The sequence below is a fragment of the Neolamprologus brichardi genome, chromosome 23 (genome assembly GCF_056152115.1).
Source record: "Neolamprologus brichardi isolate AB-2024 chromosome 23, ASM5615211v1, whole genome shotgun sequence".
In the NCBI taxonomy this organism is placed as follows: domain Eukaryota; kingdom Metazoa; phylum Chordata; class Actinopteri; order Cichliformes; family Cichlidae; genus Neolamprologus; species Neolamprologus brichardi.
Window position 1 is genome coordinate 40,465,447 of NC_142125.1, and position 17,792 is coordinate 40,483,238.

Consider the following 17,792-nt stretch of genomic DNA (forward strand, 5'->3'; position numbering starts at 1 on the left):
CCAGGAGATTGGAGAAAAGAGCCATCAGCGATCCGTTAGTTTTCCTTCTACAACTCGAGGTGCCAACATCCTCTCTAAGTTATCCAAGCAACATTTGTGCCTATTGTAGTCCAGGATTGCTTCTTGCTTTCACGCATCCTTTATTCCCCATCACTGACTGCTGGTTCCTTGTGTGTTGATGTCAAAAGAAGCACATTCCTCTGTTGCTTTGGCATGTGGGATATCGCCGTGGTAGTTTTGGTGAAGCCAAGGACAGACAACAAAATCTTTCACTGCTGCAACTGGAGGAGCTGGGGAGAAAGTTCTGGGTTGTTTCCCCTGTGCCAGTTTTCATCTGAGGGGTTCCTCTGCCAAGGTGACCGAATGGAAAGTCGTTGTCCTCGGAGCTCCTCCGTCAGTTGGAGTCTGAACCCCTTTCCCTTTTTAACTTCCTGATACTTCCAGTGTTGTTATCCAACATGCTATGTATTGCTTTATCCTGGTGTAGGCTAACATCTCCAATCCTCACACCTCAACATCAGTGGTGATGCAGTCAGCCTCTTTGGAGATTGTCCCCTCATTTTCTGGAGAGGAAGTTTCTTCATCTTGGGCAGATGTCTTTTCTTCAAGGGCAGAGGACTGCTGCTGTCCTTGCTCTCTGACCAGATCATATAGGCAGTGCTTGAAGCAGTGATGACTTTATTGCCATATTGCCTGAATAAATGATCTGGAGGCTCTTAGGCTTACTTACAGCAGTAGCACCGTCTGCACCTGCATAAACTCCAGGACACGTTTACAAACACTGTTAGTTGTTTTTTGAGCTGCAGCTGCAGCTGCAGGTTTGAACTCTGCAAAATGGCCTGTGATTGGGTTTCGGGTTTTTTTTAGAGTTAATATTTTGGGTGTGGTATCTCTTTATGAAAAATAGAAGAGTAAAAGTGCTTTTAGCATGTGCTTCAAAGCTAAGTTTGACTGGGAACCTCAAAGCTCAATAGCCTGCATCCACAGAAATTCACTGCAGCCTATGTAATGTTTGATGCGTCATTATTTATTCCAGTCTATCTTGCAAATACATGTTTGTGCTGCAATGTCATGCACAAACACAAACTATTAGATCCTTAAGATCAAACCTATGTCAAAATTGTTTCATTATTTTGGTCCATTGGAGTGTGGTAAGCCATCAAAGGCCGCTACTAGAAACTCGGAATATTACATGATTGGCCCAGAAATAACAGAGCAGCTGTATCTGCTACAGAGATTCAATTATTTTGGGGCAGCAAGATCTCCACTGAGGACAGAAAAAAAACTGAGCAGACTGATCTTGTAGACCTGTGTTATGGTTGAGGCAGCAGAAGTATAAAGTGACTGGAAAAATGGTGGCTAAGCTGTCATTGCTCTTGCATACCACCTCCCACTGTGTCTTTATGTTTTTCTGCGTGTCACAAATGGGTAGGTGAGAGTGAGTGAGCAAAGAATTTGTGTTTGTGGGCCTTGCTGTGGCTTGGCCCTGGACACACTCCAGCACTCCTGGCTGGACGCTTCTCCCCACCTTCTGGATGCCAGGTGGTTCTTGGGCACCGGGGACCATGTTCTCGACTTGTACCAGGATGGTTGGCCTCTATTGCATGTTTGTTTTTGTCTTGCAGGTGCAGCAGTTGGCAATACATTGTGCATTTTTCAATCCTTTTATTCAACCCTCACCTCCACTTGTTTCTTTTTTTTCTCTTGCCTGAAATAACACAAATAGAAATGAATACATAAACAGATTACAGATTAACATGAACAAAAGGAGACTATAGACATTCTATGTCACTGTTGTTATGGAAGTTTTAACAATAACTTACAACACACCCAGTGAGCTTGATTTGAAGTGTGTTTAATAAACACATTGCAATGTGGAGAGAAACATCCCAGCCAAAACTCTTACATGTTGGCCAAACTCATGGGGGGGGGAGGGGGGGGGGGCTATACCATGAGCCCCATCCTGAAACTCTTCTCCCTCACAGTTTGTTTTCTGCTTGGCCGTCACCTAAAGATTTAGATCCCTGATAAGCAGAAGGTGTCTCACTATCTGTTTAACGTCTCCTATGAACTTACAATGGCCTCACATTGTGCGCATATATGTGTGATAGAGCATAAGGCCCGTTTGTAATGCACATGCATACAACTAAGTGAGAAAGTGATCTTACTTACTACCAATGTGATATGATTAAAATATCACATCTGATTTAAAAAAAAAAAAAAATCACATAAAATATCACATATGACTTAAATAATACATAAGAAAAGAAATCTGCCACCACAATGTTTCGCAAAAGCAAAATGTGTCGGGCGCCACAGTGCATTCAGATCACAATTCTGATTGCAAAGGCTGGCAGAAAGGTCAGGATATTAAAAATAAAACAAAAAACATATTACACAGTACCATTATTTACTTACAAAAACTAAGCCAAAATGCAGTTTCTGTACTTGTCTTTTCACAAATATCCATATTTTATTAATTTATTTTTGATACATTTGGTTTATTGAATTGAAAAAAATAGTTGCAAAATAGCTGCAATTGCAAATGCTGTTGTGGTCACTGGTCCTCACATCATGTTTGCAGCATGTTTTCTGAACCACAAACAGAGCAGTGCTAAAGTTTCTTGGAACTGGTGGGCTAGTGATGTAGACACTGATGCTAGTGATTATTTAAGGTGGGGCTGCTGAAATGTTTAAAAGCTGAAGTCCCCAAAGTGTTATTTGTTGCTCTGTGACACAAATGAGCTCCAACCTGCTCAGGTAGAATTTAAAAACAGCTGAGCTGCACTAGATCTGGTCTCTGCTCATCTTGACTCCTCGTTTGGTAAGAACTTTTTATTTGCATATTTAAAATTTTTTTTATAGACAACATGCTTATTTTGAATAACTCGATCTCCTGCCACACTTATACTCACATTCACTAACCAGATATGGGCTTCAAAACATGCATCATGTGGGTTCCGTGACCATGAATATTGTGCATAAGAAATGTGCATGCACAGGCAGAGGACTATCTTTTTTTTTAATTTATGCTCAAATAATGTTCAATTTTAATTCCCCTTTAGAGCATTTCATTTACTGAAGACATCTTCACCACCTGCTGTTCCAGACGACTGACTCGTGCCTGAACTCCTGCAGGTTAATCAACCAACCACTGATCAGTAAAGCAAAAAGTACGGTAAGTGTCCTCAGTTGGAAAAGTTTGCTTAAAAGTTTCATAACTTTCTAATATAAATAATTATATTTAACAAGAATGTTGTCATGACTGAGTGCAATGACCGTTTCCCTCTGTAAGGTTCAATGTGTGGATGCAAGTAGAGAAGTTGCCTTTAGATACACCTCATGAACTCTTCAACTGAGAGTTAAAAAAACATCAAATTTATTTAAATGACTTTACATAAAAACTTCTGTCATATGGTAAATGGCCTGTATTTGTATAGCGCTTTTACTAGTCCCCCCTAGGGACCCCAAAGCACTTTACACACCCAGTCATCCACACACTGGTGGAGGCAGCTACAGTTGTAGCCACAGCTGCCCTGGGGCAGACTGACAGAAGCGAGGCTGCCATATCGCGCCATCGGCCCTTCTGGCCATCACCAGTAGGCGGTGGGTAAAGTGTCTTGCCCAAGGACACAACGACCGAGACTGTCCGAGCCAGGGCTCGAACCGGCAACCTTCCGATTACAAGGCGAACTCCCAACTCTTGAGAAACGATCGCCCCAAATGAACTGCTATGCAGGCATATTCAAATATTTCTACGATTATAAGGTCTTACCAGCAAACTCCACAATATTATTTGTGTCTTTGTGAAAAAAGTCAAGTTTAATCTTGTGAATGTAACTTTAAAAAAAATAAAATAAATTAGGTAACGCAGCCCCTTCATAATGTCTACATGCTACCAAATGTTTGTAAATGAAAAAAAAGTAATACTTTTAAAAATTACACAATATTATTGTTCTACATGTCCTCCGTGCCTCTCCTAAAAGTTTCAAAATATTTACTGAAGTAAAAATTAGACTGGTTTTGATATTGAATTTTTGGAAGCTGTTATATTGATATTGATTTTTTTTTATTTTTTTATTTTATATTATTTTATTTTATCATTTAATGATTTTAAAAGTCATCATTAAAAGGAATAAGAAAGTAATGACATATGTTTTTAGTTAGTTTCATTTAAGTAAAGTGAAGTAAGTAAGTAAAACTTTATTTATGTAGCACCTTTCAAGATAAAAATCACAAAGTGCTCCACAGAAGCTAAAACCTAAAAATAAAAATCAGCCAAAAGCAAGTTTAAAACTTTAATTATTATTTTTTAAATGATCCTTGGCGCATATTTTCCTTTCAGGCACTCTCCAATAACCTGAGGTCTTTACAGTGAGGACACACAAACATCAACCTGGAACATAACTGTATGAAAATATATGATCCGTATTCGTCTTAGCTTCATAGTTACACTGTTTAAAATAGAATATTAAACAAAACAGCGGTAATTACCTGTCCAGCAGAGATTCGCTAGCTCTTGTTTCATTTCAAGCTCAGTTAAATTCTTTCTTTCTGCTTTTCCTCATCAGCGATCTTCCGTCTTTCCTTTTCGACTTGTCTCTCAGTCCGCGCTTCCTGCTCAAGTAAGTCAGCCCCCTCCTCTGGCGCGCATGCTCTGCAGCGCATACCCGACAGGGTCTGCGCAGCACGTGCACCACAGATGTGGAGAAGTACTGATCAGTGCTCCAGTTTCAAAATAATCGCTTCCAGAAAGCGAAACATGCTCCTTTTCAGACTAAAATATCAACGTTTCAAACCATATTCCAGGGTTTTTAGTTCGCCATTTATGAGGTTTAACAAGAAAATAAAAGACAAATCTGAATGTTTGAAAATGTTTTGGAAAAATTCTGTAAAGAATGGATCAGAAATACTAAAATTATCCTTTTACTTAAATTTAGTTGCTTTAGTCATTTGTTACATAAGTTAAACAAACTTTTGTGGGTTTCTATATAAGTCAATAAAGAAACAACAAGTAATTAAAATGAAAAGTAAACAGACTTAGAGGTTCTGGGAGCGTGGAGTTCAGTTTGCAAATTTATCTAATGCAAAAAACATCTATGAATAAAACTTTGTTGGCCAGCAGCTTTTCAAAAGACAAAAAAGAAAAAACATGGTCATAAAAAGAAGCTATTATCTGGGGGGAAATAATCATTTGATCACTTGTTCACTTATATTAAATGATCAGTCTCTAATTTTTATTTTGATGTAATGAGACAGAATATCAACCAAAATTGAATAAAAAATGTATTTGCTAAAATAAATGAATTGATTTATATTTCACTGAGTGAAGTAAGTATTTGATCTCAAACACAACTTAGTACTTGGTGGAGAAACCCTTATTGCCTAGCACTGCGGTAATATGTTTCTTGTAGTTGGTCACTGGGTTTGCTCACATCTCAGGAGGGATTTTTTTCCACTCCTCCTTCCACAAACTCTCTAAATTCTTTCGATTTCTTTGCTGCTGTTTGGTAACTTTAAGCTTCAGCTCCCTCCACAGATTTTCTTCAGGACTGAGGTTTGGAGACTGCCTTAGCCCCACTCCATGTCCTTGTGCTTCTTCTTTAGCAACACCTTTGTTGCATCAGTGGTATGTTTTAGGCCACTGTCATGCTGGAAGACCCATCGATGACACATCTTCAGTCTTCTGCCTGAGAGAAAGTGGTTCTTGTCCAAGATTTTGCAGTACATGGCTCCATCTACTGGCCGCCTCAATGTGGCGAAGTCGTCTTGTATCCTTGGCAGAAAAACAGCCCCACAGTATAATGTTTCTACTTCTGTGCTTGACAGTGGGGATGGTGTTCTGTGGGTTACACTCAGCATTTCTCTTCCTCCAAACACAGTGGGCTCAGTTCATGCCACAAAGTTTTTGATTTCAAATGACCACAGCATTTCCCCCCAAACCTTCTCTCAATCATTTAGATGTTTACTGGCAAACTTAAGACTGGCCTGTAGTTTTGGGCTGATCCAACACCTTTCTCATGATTATCCTCACCCCATGAGCCAAGATATTACATGGAGCTAGATAAGAGGTCTTTGGTCTTGACCATGACTTTTCTTGTCCCCGAGGTCCCTTGCCCGAGTAGACCTCAGTAACTGATCCTTTTACACTTCTTCAATCTTGCCCATGGTGGTGGAGATGGAGTTGGAATGGAAGAATTTGGTACTGTGGACAGGTGTGCTTTATACACATAATAAACTGAGATTGGGAGTATCTGTAATGGACTGATTGATTGATTGTAATCCAGTCTGTGGGAACCAGAACTCTTGTTGGGTTGTCGAGGATCAAAAACTTACTTCACTCAATTATATGCAAATCAGTGAAAAGAAATCATGTATTGTGTTTTTTTTTCTGTTGGTGTTCTTGTCTCTCTCCAGTAAAATAAAACATCCACAAAAATTAGAGACTGTTTATTTCTTTATAAGGGAACAAATTTACAAATTCAGCAGGGGATCAAATACTTACTTCTGCCACTACAGTGATGACGCTTTTGTTGCATTAATTTCTTGATCTGGAAAATGTTCCTGTTTTTCTCTCTCCAGGAAACAATGAGGATCATGTTTACCTGTTTGCTGCTTGTGCTGCCCTTTGTTACTGGACTCTCAAAACCAGCCAATCTTCAACCCAACCGAATTGAGAAGCGACTGAATGAAACAAATTATGAAAAGTTTAGACGACAGCATGTAGATGCCAAGATGAGCGTGAAAAAATGTGATACAGAAATGAAAAAAAAGAAAATATATGCTGATCGAAACAAATGTAAGGATGTTAACACATTCATCCTCAGTGATTACAAACAGGTCAAAGCCATTTGTAATGGTCAAGGAAGATATGATCAGAAGAATGGCACGACAAAGAGTGTAGCAAAGTTTCGCATTGTTAGATGTGACCTAAAGAACAATGGAGCCAGGAAACCCAAATGTCAGTATAAAGGCAAACTTCTCACTAACAGAATAGTTGTGGTCAAATGTGAAGGAAAGTTACCTGTGCACTATTATGGTGATGAAATGACCTTTGAATCCAATAATGCAACTATAGGAAAAATCCCCATGCGCTCTACTTCTGTACCCACAAATATACATTTCTGAGATAACAAAAGAGCAACATTTATCATCAGCTCTAACTAAACGTCGCTGGAAACGTCTTCTTCATTATAAGTTTTTATTTGAGTGTGTCTTAGCAATAAGTATATACATTTTTTAACATGTGATCAACCTCTATTTCTTCACACGTTACATGAAATAACATAAAACTATTATTTCCTTCTGATTAGGGAATTTTATATTCATCCCACCAATACCGACGTATTAATTGTACTGACTGTAGGATGCTGTGTAGAAATAATCTCTTAGATCCAGCTTGCTTCTAATAAAATATTTTTTATCTGATCACAGAATAAGCATATAATAAATGTCACTTTTTGGTGTTTGTTGGTTTTTATATATTTATTTTTTAACATTTGGAGCATCACCAGTTACAAGACTCACAAGCTGACAAGTTCTTATTCAGCGCCCTGTCTCTTGTTTCTTTTGTTTTTAATGTCATCCAATTTTTTTGTTTTCATTTTGGCATGCGATTCATTTCTAAGACTTTTCTAAATGTCCAAAAGACAAAAGTCTAAACGTCGTTGCCATAACGGAGGGGGCTTGAGCATTTGCCCCTTTCCTCTTGGACGTCCCAAGAGCCCTGTTCTTGAGACATGACTATTTTTTAATCTGTGTACATGTGCTGTCTGTGCCCCTCAACAATAACATTTAACTATTAATCCCAATTTTGCTAAATAAAAGGATCTGGCTTCCACTAGTCACATGATGCCCATTAACTAATTCTCGACTTTGACAGCAGAGGGCATTGGTTACGAGATCACAAAGAACATGCACATTTTTTGCCGCCTGGGTGGTGCGGAGCTGTAAGCGAAACACACAAAGTAATTGGGAGATGCAGACTGGTGCAACAAAAACCAGTAAGTAGGTGTAGAGCGTACACTGTAGTCTATAGCAGCGGTCCCCAACCCCCGGGCCACGGACCGGTACCAGGCCTTGAGTCGTTTGGTACCGGGTCAAGAGAGTTGAGGCTCATACCGCACAGAAAAAATAAATAACTTACATTATTTCCGTTTTATTTATTATCCGACTCTGAACAGTGTTTTATTTTGAAAAAGACTGAATTCTCCCAGTCTTGGGGTCTTTTGGAGTGTAATTTTTTCATAGTTAGATGCCTGGCTGACAACTGTATAAAACAAAAACCACTCACAATATTCGAAGCACATAGTGCACACTGTGGGAATTTACGACTGTGAGTAAATCCCCCCTAATATTGGTATGATCCGAGCTCAGGCACTGAGCGAGGGGGCGGGGCAGCTGCTGCCTACGAGTGCGCTGTTGGAGAAGCGCAGCCAGGCAAACAGGAGAACTGTAGTTGACCAGGTACTAAAGCAAATCATTCGTACTGTACAAATAATGTAAATATGACGGTGAATCACGAAAGATTGATATCAAACTGATCACTTGACCTATATTACGTTACTTGCTCTTCAAGTGAATCAACAAAAGGTGAAATGAAAAGCCGAACAACAACTATGCTGTTTCTTTAGAGTCTTAGCTTACATGTTTATTTCATATTTTCAGTTGTTTCCCTCCGCGGCTAAATAAATCGGTTTCAGTAATGCACAAGAATGGACATACGGGGCTTCTTTCAAAGAAAAAACTCTGGTAGATGTTATTTTATATATTATGCTTTGTATGTTGTTCAGTATATTTCTGTGCAAAACAAGAGGAATTTCACACAGCAGTATATTCACAGTTGAAACCAGATATTTACATACACTTTATGGAAAACACAATAACGTTTTTTTACTGTACAACATCAATTTAGAGTAAACTTGTTTGGTTTTGCATAAATAAATATTGAAATATCTTTTGAATTAGTTAAATGTCAGAATAAAGAGAGAGAGAGCTGTCTATTTTTATCACTTTCATCAAATGTAGGAGTACATATACACTAAGTTTATTGTTAATTAATAAGAAAACTGCAGAGGTTTCCATTCTGAGCTGAAGAAGCTTCTGATAGATTAGTAGAGTCCATGTGAGTAAATTGGTGGCACAGCTGTGGATGCATATAAGGCAAAACACAGAGCCTGTTTCTTTGAAATGGGAAAATCAAGAGATATCAACCAAAACACCAGAAAAAGAATTGTGGAGCTCCATAAGTGTGGCTCAATTTTGAATACAATTTGGTGCCATTTGCAATTAAGAAATACAGACAATTTCTCTCTTTACTCTTAAAGTTAACAAATATGTTTTTTATATTTATCAATCTAAAAAAAATAAACATTTAGTCTGATTTGATGTTACAATTAAAAAAGTGTTTGTGTTTTTAAAGAGTTTGTAAATATCTGGTTTCAACTGTATATTTGATGATGTTGGTGTTTGGCTTGATTGTCAGCACAAAGAGGGAGAGAGAGGCACAGAGAAGCACAAGCAGCAGCGCCCTCTGCAGTTTGTGTGTGGAAGTGCAAAAGCTTACAGCACCTGGTATTCCCAGGCGGTCTCCCATCCAAGTACTGACCAGGCCCGACCCTGCTTAGCTTCCGAGATCAGACGAGATCGGGCGTGTTCAGGGTGGTGTGGCCGTAAGCGAAGTCATTGTCCAGAAACGGCCTTTTTATACATGCTGTAGCGACACATACACGCTTACGTTTTTGTTTTCTATATTTAAGTTAAAATGTCCAAACGACAAAAATGTTTGACTTCCAAATCGACCTAACACACTGTGTGCTCTCTGTCACTTTAACACTGTGCTGTAATCAACGAACATGTCTTCTTATCGTGATGTTACCGCGGGAAAAGCATTTTTGCAGCTCAATGTTGAAGCTGCAGTTAATAACGAAGGTTTGCATGTTGTCGCTGTAACATATGAAGTTTAGCACAATAATAGATATCAAACTGTGTGACATTTGCCACCGATAAAAGGTATTTTTTACAGCTTTGCTTTCGCTTACGGCCATACCACCCTGAACACGCCCGATCTCGTCTGATCTCGGAAGCTAAGCAGGGTCGGGCCTGGTCAGTACTTGGATGGGAGACCGCCTGGGAATACCAGGTGCTGTAAGCTTTTGCACTTCCACACACAAACTGCAGAGGGCGCTGCTGCTTGTGCTTAGAGGCAAGAGAAGTTAACATTTATGGGTGATAAAATCCTTTTTCTATCTTTTTAACATGAGAATATCAGTTTTCCATCTTGTGTTCCAGAGTAATCGGACAAAAGACAAACGTAGAACAAGGAAAAAAGAGGCCAAGTGTCTCGCCTATAAAACAAAATTACTGTTTTCTGAATAGTCTCGCACAGATAAACATTTGCAGGGAATACCTTTTCCTTCAAAACAAACGTCACAGACTGTGTTTTTCTTTACTGATTGTATTTGAGTAGAAACTCAGATTAAAATGGCATCAGTGCTCATAAAATGATTTAAATGTAAAAGTAGGTGTAGTGGATCACTTTGCGTAGATCTAGATAAAAGTGCAGTAAGCTAAGACTACAGTGGTCATTGAGCAGCTGTTCCTATAATGTGAATCTGGGATAAAGGCACAGATTATTTGTTTGCCTTTGTTTCTTGGTTATTTCTTTCTTATCCAAATGGAAAAAGAGAGCATAAAAGTACTGTTTACAAGAAGCTTATCTATCTCATTGTGCCCACTATCATAAAATCTTGGTTGACTGAGCACTGAGCCATCTACCACTCAAAATTGAACCTGTGTGGGACAACAACAAAGTCCAGTATACTAAGTTTCAGTAATGTGCAGTTTTTTCTGTGGAAGATGTAAATCACAGTCAAATATTTTTCATACGAGGTGAAGGTTCTGCAGTGTTCTGTCAGTGCGCCCCAGGGCAGCTGTGGCTACAATGTAGCTTGCCATTACCAGTGTGTGAATGGGTGGATGACTGAATGTAGTGTAAAGCGCTTTGGGGTCCTTAGGGACTGAGTAAAGTGCTGTACAAATACAGGCCATTTACCATTTAACTCAACAAGCCCTATTAACTTCTTATCAGTGATCATGACAAGTGTTAGTTTCTCTTTGCAGCATAAAAAGGATTATCTTAAAAGCACTTGTTGGATTGACCAATATTTAGAACAACGGAAAGTCCAAGGAACTCACTGTAAACCATTTTAAGCCATTTTTATACACTTACAGATTTGTTTCAAACAATCGTTTGTAATTACAAGTTGCTTTAATATGTTACCACTTTGCCAAGGACTGGAAGAAGACCAAAGAGTCCCCCTTAGATCAGAGGGAATTTGTTATTACTGTGAACTGAGGATCCCAACCACAAAAAAACAATTTACTTCTGGAAAGACAGCTTTATGGGCAGACTAGACTATGACTGAGCTATATGGCCACAATGACAACAGTATGTTTGGTGTATCAAAGGTGATCCTTTGAAATCTGAGAACACGGTGCCAGATGTTAAGCCTGGTGGTGGTAGGATCATGCTCCAGTGCAATGGATCAGTGGCACTGATCCATTGCACAAATTGATGGAATAATGAAGGAGGAGTTTACAATTCATAATTGAAACTGACCTTCAGAGATAGAAAACCTCTATATTCAATGTTACTCCAAATGTTCATCCTCGACTTATTAGTAAAAAACAAAAACAAATTCATTATATAATATGTTCTGATGACATTCATCAGAGGGTTGGTCAAGTAAATGAACATGACATTAAGAGCAGAAAACACTGCAAGAGAAGTAATGCAAAACATGACTTTCCGTGAAGCCGTGCTGTCACACTGTGGCTAGACTGAGGGTTTGTCAAACATCTGATGACACTGCATCACAGAATTATCATTAACCACTTTTCTCTTTTTATGACCACAACTCAGCACCTTATGAGTGTTTGCAGCTTGGTAATGCACCGTGTGCCAAAACTGTGAACAACTGAATCTGTTCTGAGAGCAGAAGAAACTTCTACAATTGCAATAACTCTAGATGTTATCACACTAACTACACATGTTATAATATGGTGTTACAAAGTGTTACATTATATATAATGTAACACTTTGTGTCATGTAAAACTCTGAAATCAAGCCTATAAATGGCCGTTTTTGATTACTTTTGAGTTTAACTTTATATATTTCACTTTTAGAAACTGCTTATTTCGCCTTGTTTGGTGTCATTATTTTCAGCACACCAGCACATATAAGAATATACAGTTATTATTTCAATTTGGCTGCGTTTTTGACACTCAAAAAACACAAACAAAAAAACATAAAAGGCTAGACTACACACTCCAAAAATGCCACAAATCTCTCAAATCTCAAAACTCGCTGTTGATGTCGCTGTTTGGCCTTCACTTTAACAACTTCTCCTTTTCCTCAGCAGCCATATAGTTTTGTGATTGGCCGTCATGCTGCATTTTCCCCCAATACGAAATGGAAATCACGTTTTACTAGCATTTTTTTTTTTCGTTACATCCTTAGAAGATGCAGTTTTTACCGTTTCTTCCAGCACTAAAGGTGATTCTCAAAACTGGTATGTAGTTTGAAGTCTTTCTGACCCAAACTGAAACGAGACTCAGTGAGGGTTACTTCACACAGCTCATGTTGTTCAGAAAGCACTTTTAATGCTTCAATACAAATGAAGAAGATAAATAGCAGCCAGATGCTGCTAATCAACTGCACTTGATTCTTGGTTTACCAGCAAGTGTGAGCATTTCTATGAAAGCATAATTGGCAGTTAACACAGTGTCATAATTTTTCTAGAGATGGACGTCCTAGAAAATTCACCCCAGGGTCAAACTGTGCAATGTTCAGAAAAAGGTCAAAAATCCAAGGTTACACCTCAGACTCTACAGGCCTCAGTTAGCATGTTAAGTCCATGACAGTACAATTTGAAAAAGTTTGAATAAGTGTGGCCCTTGAATAAGGGTTGCAAGGAGAAAGTCTCTTCTCTCTAAAAAGAGCATGACGGCATGAATGCAAATTTGGTAGCAAAGTTGCAAAGCATACCAGCACGAACGCCTCATACAAGCTGTCAGCACAGTGGTGAAGGGGTGATGACTTGAGCTTGTTTTGCAGCTACAGAACCTGGGCCCCTTGCACCATCGAATTTTCACTGAACTCCCTTGTATACTAAGTACTCTAGAGTCAAAAGTGAGTTTGGGTCAAGCAGCAGGGCAAAGATCCCAAGCACATCAGCAAAGCTGCAACAAAATGGCTAAAAAAAAAAAGAGACAAGAATCAAGGTTTTGCAATGGCCCGGTCACAGTCCAGACCTCAACCTAAAATTCAGTGCTGGGAACTTGAGAGAGCTGTACATAAACAAATACCACAAACCTCAATGATCTGACAAAGCCATGTAAAGAAGAGTGAGTCAAATATCCTGAGCAACCTTGTGACAGACTGATAGTCATACAGAAACAATTTGGTAACATTATTGCTGCTAAATGTAGCTCTATAAGTTACTAAATCAGTGTTCTTATTTTTTACTAGTACTCTATAGATTCCTCAGAAAACACTCTTTTCCACATGACTGTATGTTTGTTTGTTTTCTTCTGACTGTGCTATGAGGATTAAGTTAAGATTTTCTTAACAGTGCAGCAGCAGCTGGAGAATGCTGCTTGGCTAACAGGAAGTTCTAAAAGACCTGATCAAATGTCTTACTGGAAATATTTGGTAAGTTAAACAGCAAACAATATAAATGAGAATATTGTTGAGACAGCAAAAGTTGAACTGAAAGGTGGTTTATTGTGTTTATTCTGGCGGTTTTACTGCTTTATTTTTATTTGACTCTCACAAAAAGCTCTGCTGTACATCTGTGAAGACAAATATATACACAAGAGAATTTTATACCTTATAGCTCACAAGTAAAACAGACATGATGTGTGAATACAGAGCAGAGGAAAAATTGGGGGGACCTGTGCCAAACAGTTAATTCTGTTCACCTGGACGTAGCGTTTTCAGTGGGAGAAGTGCTCCGTCACTCATCCTGCACTGAGTCAGATTTTGCTACATGATTGCTAAATGATTCCTGCAAACGTTCTGTGATGATTCAGAAAATATTGGTAAATGGGGATGACAGGAAGAACAGATCTGGAGACAAACTAAAGTGATTCCATGTCTCTTTTGAGTAAGCTTTGATGTTTGAACATATCCAATTAGAAGTTTCAGGGCTCTAATTGTGCTATGTGCTAAATGCTCATTTTTATGCAGCATTAATCTCATTGTTTTAATAGTGCTACATTTGACCTTGTCTCTGATTGGAGCACTCACAGGGATCATGTTGTGTGGAAGAAGAGTTCAGCTGAACAACACATGACATATTACACCGAGTTAACAAAAACTAAGCCAAATGCAGTTTTAAACAAAAAAAAAAAATCATTATTCTGGGTGTTTACCTAATTTTATTTTTAGACACATTTTATTTATTTATTTATTTAAAAGTAATATTTTACAGAAAAGTTTTACGGAAAAATGCCTCTTTATTCTCTTCTATTGTAAAGCCAGGTATGCACGACAACCTGCAGCTGCATGCTGTTGTGGTCATTGGTGTCACATTAGGTTCTGAACCACAAACAGAGAAGTTTCTTAGAACTGCTGGGCTAGTGATGTAGGTATTGATGCAAATGGCTGCTTAAGGTGGTGCCACAACAGTGTATACAAACTGAAGCTCCCAGAGCCAAATGTTATTTGTTCTTCTGTGAGTGAGGTGAACTATAACCTGCTCAGGTAGAATTTAATAACAGCGAGTCTGAACTGCACTTGACTTGATCTCTGCTCATCTCCAGGTTTCACTTCTCATTCAGTAAGAACTTGGTTTTTATATATTACATTTTTAAAGACAACAGACTTTTGCATACTTCCAAGAAAGAGGGTGAACTCACTCTCCTGCCACACTTATACTCACATTCACATACTCATCTCCAGATATTGGCTTCAAAACATGCTGGCATCATCTGGGTTCTGTGAGGATGCATATCATACATAAGTAATGCAAGTACTGCATGTCAGGATGGAGGCCTGTCTTTACTGATTTATGTTCAAATAAAGTTTAACTTTAATTCCACCTTCAGGGCATTTCAGTCACTGAAGTCATCTTCACCACCTGCTCTTCCAGACGACGGACTCGTGCCTGAACACCTGCAGTTAACCAACCAACCACTGATCAGTAAAGCAAAAAATGGTATATGTTCTCATTTGGAAAAATTCAAATTACAAGTTTTATAAATTTCTAATATAATAATTACATTTAGCAAAAATGTTGTCTCTTTGTGATCACATCTATTATCAATATCAGTGCTTACACAGCTGTGACATGTATGAAGATAATATTTTTTGTGACAGCTGTTACCTAACTGCATTCAGCCACCTATAATCCTGTGTATGGTTCAACTCTTGAACTACCAAAAAACTCACCAAGGTTATTTAAAAGGCTTATTCTCAGGAGGATTAATTTCCACTTGTTTACATAAACTTGTTTTCTTTTTTGCAACCAATTAAATAACAAAATGCAAAAATCATAACAATAAAATAACTTCCAAACATCCTATATCAAAACAGACCAACTGAAGTAGATGCGCACATCGTTTTCAAGAGTAGGTAGCGGGATCAAAGTGCAGATGGCATAACGGTGTCAATATTAGACTGAAGGGGGGCTTCACATTTTCAGACACGCTCCAGTAACCTGCAGTCTTTACAGTGAGGACACACAAACATTAACCCGACTGGAACATCACTGTATGAAAATATATGATCTGTATTTGTCTTAGCTTCAAACACTGTTTAAAATCAAATATTAAACCGAACAGCGGTAATTACCTGTTCTGCAGAGCTGTGTGTAGCCATCAGTTAGAAAAATCAACAGGTCCTGTTCCCCTGTGAAAAGTCGCTCTGCTGACTCTTCAAGCTCAGGTTAACTCTGTCTGCTTCTGTTGTCTGTTAACATAATATCTTTGACAAATTTCAGTCTGGCCTTCATAGAGCTCATTCTACTGAAACAGCCCTTCTTAGAGTTTCCAATGACATTCTGATGCAAAACGATGCAGGAAAGTGTTCTGTACTCCTAATGTTGGACCTCACGTCAGCCTTTGACACCGTTGACCATTACATTTTGCTTGAAAGGCTGAAATACTGGGTTGGTGTATCTGGGTCTGCCTTAGAGTGGTCCTCCTCGTATCTCTATGAACGATACTTTTCTGTGGCGGTCTCTAAGTACAGGTCATCTTCCACGTCCCTGTCCTATGGTGTGCCACAAGGTTCTGTGCTGTTTTTAATATATCTACTTCCTCTCCAGCATATTTTGAGCCCCTTTGAGGACATTCGCTACCACTGCTACGCAGACGACATCCAGCTATATATATCTTTTAAACCTGAAGATGTTTCTAAGCTGCAGATTCTAAATGTGTGGACACGTCTGTGTGTGAGTTATTCAGGTTCAGTAAGAAGGTAATATGTCTGCAGAATTTGTAATTCTTATGAAGATATTGCTTGTACAATAAATAAAATCCCTTTAACTCCTTCTTTTGGAGAGTGTCTTTATATATTTAGTCATCTTGGGGCAATCCTTTATTTAGTAGTAACCCTAGTCGGGGATATATATCAGAGTTTACTTTCAGATATGAGCATTGTGTTTCCTGTGGATAAATGAATTATTTATTTATTTATTTATTTTTTGAAAGACTGGCTCATGTAAAATATCTGAAAGTATGGCAAAGCTCTCCTGTTACACTTTATGGACACCTGAGCTTCACCATGAGGGCCTGTCTTTATTCACTTTATTCACTGAAATCCAGTTTTATAATGAATTCACAGTAATCACTGACACCTTCAGAGCATTACATTAAAGACATCTTCTACACCTACTCTTCCAGACGACCGACACATACTTCAACCACTGCAGGTTAACCAGCCACTCATCAGTAAAGCAAAAACTAAATGTAAATGTCCTCATGTGGAAAAGACTGAAACACAACTCCCATATTTCACTAATGTAACAGATCCATTTAGGTAGAGTGAGAACACTAGGCTGGATGTGTTTTAATGCAGGAACATTCATCATGTCTTAAGTTCAACAAATCATTTACATTTACATTTAATATGTGAGCTGGATGGTTACACGATACAATATGATTGTCAACAATACCTGCAATGAACGCTGGTTTGAGGGCGGAGTCAAGGAGGCCATTTACATGAAAAGGGAAAGACCATCTCTGAATCAAGGAGGGGGCCTAAGGGTACATCTTTCACCATCTTACAATGCTGTGATTGTAGCCATTCTCCAATTCTCTGTGAATGGTACTCAAGACCATTGATCAGTGGTTGTTGATTAGTGGTCATGAGAATTTGCATAATCATGATTAAGGAACTGACCTCCCAGCCCATTGTTCCTTCAGTCGGCTGGTTTCTCTGACTGAAAACGCTACGTCCAGAAGAACAGAATCAACTTTTGGAGATTTACTTCCCTGGATGATTGAGCACGCATCAAGACCTTTTAATCAGGCCAACAAATATCTTGTACTCAATTTTAGCAGCAGCCATTGTGACTGATGATGAAACTTGTGTAAAAGTGCGAAGCTGTAAAAAAGTAATTATAAAAAAAACATTTTGTAGCTGAATGTTACTGGATAGCTGTTTCATCTGTAACACATCAAAATAACCTGCTAAGGTTTAATAGGCTATAAGGAACACACTCACTTCCTGAGCCCTGGGCAATAAGAGACGTTTTGTGTTTTATAATTTATTGATATGTTTGATC

The 17,792-nt window shown here is 38.6% G+C and overlaps 2 non-coding genes across 2 annotated transcripts; one reads left to right on the forward strand and one right to left on the reverse strand.

Annotated features, from left to right (window-relative positions):
• Positions 1-9,558: 9,558 nt before the first annotated feature.
• LOC148096429 (5S ribosomal RNA) lies at positions 9,559-9,677 on the reverse strand. The gene has a single exon (XR_015717297.1). It is a non-coding gene; the product is annotated as a 5S ribosomal RNA (ribosomal RNA).
• Positions 9,678-10,034: 357 nt separating this feature from the next.
• On the forward strand, positions 10,035-10,153 carry LOC148096430 (5S ribosomal RNA). The gene has a single exon (XR_015717270.1). It is a non-coding gene; the product is annotated as a 5S ribosomal RNA (ribosomal RNA).
• The last annotated feature ends 7,639 nt before the right edge of the window (positions 10,154-17,792 follow it).